Below are 3,772 nucleotides of genomic sequence, written 5' to 3'. Positions count from 1 at the left end.
TCAGGTATTTGATTGAAGAGAGAGCCAGCAGAAAGTCATTTGGAGAATGCTGCATAACTAGGGCTCATTCTGGTGCAACACACAGTATGACTATCCACGAAGCGCTTTTGATTTACCAGGCAGTCTTTTGACAGAGCTCTTCTCCCTTCAGGGAGGTGTGGGTGGTAGAGCTGGTGACATGGGACAGGGGAGCAAAAAAAGTCACTCCAAATAAAGCAGCGAAGTGCTCCTGTGCAGTTATAATGCGATTCCATGAGATAAAGAAGATTTGCTTTTTACATTTACTTTCACAGAGATTAATTCCACAAATCTTTGTAATAAGAAAATATTCTAGGGGCAAAACAAACGTGATACTTTCTAGAGGCCAACTCTATATACAAATTTAGACTTTGCTAAAATAACGAGTTTTCATGCAAGCCAATCTTGACAAGCTTTTAAAAATCGGCAAGGAAAATATATTTCATTCGTTTAAGTTGGCTGTCAGAGTCCAGTCTCAATACATGATTTACTTGGGCACGTGGCATGTGTTTTGAAAAATCAACCTCCTTTGGGAATTGTCCTCTTAAGATATTTATTCAGAGATGTGCAAGCTGTCAGTGAACACGACGCTTGAGCCAGAAATGGGCAAGTCTGGGTAAAGTGCAGTGGTTATGTAGTTTTTCTGTGTGTGTGTGTGTGTGTGTGTGTGTGTTTGACAGTTTTGGTCAAATATATAGGTGTCATTTCCCTCAAGTAATCTTTATCATCTGTTGCCTCGGCTCATCTGAGGGTTCATAATTGTGTTGTTTCTCTTAGGACCAAGCTGAGAGTATAATGTTAAGCTTAATATAGAACTGTTCATAGGCTTTTTTCTCCCCCCATCCCACAGTTTCACCATGTGCATTTGTCCAAAGAAGGCGACAAAGTATTTTACAATATTTGACGACAGATTGTGACTTCCCACTTTACTGGCTTCCTTTGCCCACCCTGCAGCAGTATCTTCTGTGTTCCTTTAACCTGCAAAGTAATGACGGTGGCTGATTGCATTTGATAAAGATTTCACCTTTCTGGAGCAATTCTTTACTAAGAATTTTAAACTTCGTTATTGTAAAAACTAGGGAAAACTACAGCTTAGGCATTTATTTTTTCCAGGCAAAATTCATTTGCCATGATGAAGGATTCCTCAGTTCTAAAGACTGAATATGCATAATAGATATACCCGGAGGTAAGTTTGCTTTAGGGTAGGAATAAAGCTTCTAGCTCCTCAAGGAATAATGTGCCTTTGATTTGGAATACTTGGACACCCCTATGAGCACAAGTTAACTGAATATTTTTGTTACATTTAAGCCCCATTTTCTTGGGACTATAAACTCTGTATTTGTTATGGGGCTTACGTATGGATTTGTATAGTCTGTGATAGGTTGATCTTTGTGATTCAAATCACTCTTACTTTTATGGGAAGTACTGTGCCATTTTCGATATGGTTATGTAAGTTATGCAGTTTAGCAGCAGAATTACATTCATTCTCTCAGTGAATAATATTCTTCTAATAACAGCATATTTAGACCCAGATAGAAGTTTAGTTATTGTTCAAGTTTCATTTATTGAACAGAATAAGGACAAAATGCTGTTAGAAATTCAAAGAAAATCTTATGAAGTATACCTAGAATCTATACTGTAAACACTGTGTGTATGGCATCCTTGGGACTATGCAATGAAAACAGTGATGAGTAAACAATAAAACAAAAGTAAATCCATTTACCAAACCCAGAAAGGTGAAAGCACTTGATGAAACACAACTCCACAAGAAATCTGAAGTGCTGATAGAACTGTTACATAACCTTCAATTTATTTTAATAACGCTGGAAGGGCAGATGTCATAGCTGTTCCTGGAAATCTTTTTGAGGTTTCCAGGATGTGTTCCTATTACTTTTTTTTTTTTTTAAAGCATCTACTATATTGTGCAACCTGCAACCAGCATTGACTAATTTATATTATGTTTCCTCTTAAGGCTGACTCAGGATCAGTTCTCCTAAAAGAAGTTCAACTGAGTAGCATGTAGGAATCATATGCAAAGAAGCTTCTCGATGCAGGACAGAGCACAGCCTGAGGAAGGTCACACAGGTCAAGCTGATTACCTCCTCCAGCTCTGGCAAGCAGAGGGCTCAGCTGGGTTACCCAAGTTCACAAGGAGCTATTGACATTCAGCTTCAGCTCTCACTCATTACAGATCAGCAGGGGACTGTCTGGGCCTTAGGTTAACTCTTCCCTGCCCTCTTTCAAGATTGCAGTGAGGCTAAAAATGAAAAGAAGCTACACGGTAACATGGACACAGTTTATTCCTGGTTATTATTCAAGAAATGAACCTTTTCACCCAATATCTAATAAACCTCTTCCAAGGGAAGCAACAATCGCCTTCATCATTTTGCAAGTAAATATATTTGTCCCACATTTGTTCACTATGCAGTAAATGTTTATTTTGGAGGAGGACGGCAGTAGGGAGGATGTTTTATCTTCCCATGGATTATTCCCACTTCGGCTTTGACAAAGGAAGCCCCATATGATTTCTAAAAAGATAATAGCATTTGTAATTCTCTGTCACTTAAAAGTGCAGGTTTCCCCTGAATTCTTCATGTAAAACTAACCTCGGGGAAAAGCATAACGACCCATGACCTGAGAAGCGAAGTTTTAGGAAAGTTTGGAACCTCTCTCTTAGGTTACAGCTCAGAGCCCTTAGTGGGAAGCAAGTTCCGAACTTCAGGCTTTGATTTCCTGCTGACACATTAGGATCTTCCAGAAGTGACTTAACCTGTCTGCCTCTATAAACTCATTTGTAAATTGAAAATAATAGTTATTTTTAATGCATAAAGAATGTCTTTCCAGTAGCTAGGGGAAGTCTGACTTCCTGTTAAATTCGAGGGTCATCTTTACCTTTGTTAACTCTCCATTCTTTAGCATTCTACTGGTCCTGGCACACACATTATGCTGAATCCTTGGTTCTCTTCTTTTATTCTTAATTACTCCTGCAAATGGCTGAAGATTTCACATAGTTGAGGCCAATTTTTATTCTACTACTATACGTAACAAAAGCAAGTATCAAGCTTCCTTCAAGGGCCTTGCCCTTGCAAGACCCAAGCCCTACCTTTCAGGAGCTTAGAGTTTAGCCAGAAGACACAGAGTTAGAAAACAATGTGTTCACTTCTAGAAAATCCAAATGAATGATTCAAACTCCAGTTAGGTGAGTTAGGAGTTACCCAGTTAGATTTCTGACTATGTCAAATGACCTACCTAACTGCCAAATTCTACACTTGACGGGAGGAAATAAAAAGACTGCTTATGTAGATTCTCAGAATCATGACTTTAATCCCAAATGCAAACAGAAATCCACAGATCTACCTTTTACTATAACATTCAACACTGTTGACCGTTCTCTCTATGATGGAGGTTCTAGGAGCTGTTCTGAATTTAGTGTGAGTGAATGAAGTAAATCAGGTAATGCTAGTCCCAGATGATTATTAGCTCTCTACGTTTCTGTCACCATATTCTTTCATTCGGTGATTTTAATTACCGCCTCTCCCCTCCCTTGGTCTTAATCTCTTTCCAAATCTTCAACACTAACAACCAGCCCTCTTTCGAGCTTCAGCTCTATTTCTGCACTGGCCTTGTCTGGGTTCCCAACCGGCATTTTCAACTCAGCTATTCTGTAGTAACACCTTTCCCCAGACAAGCTGCTTCTTCTGACTTGCTTTTTGCTGCGCGTAGTCACCACCCACCCAGTCAGTCAGGCTCTCAA

This window comes from Felis catus, chromosome C2, assembly GCF_018350175.1.
Source record: "Felis catus isolate Fca126 chromosome C2, F.catus_Fca126_mat1.0, whole genome shotgun sequence".
Lineage (NCBI taxonomy): Eukaryota > Metazoa > Chordata > Mammalia > Carnivora > Felidae > Felis > Felis catus.
This window is presented reverse-complemented; position numbering follows the sequence as displayed.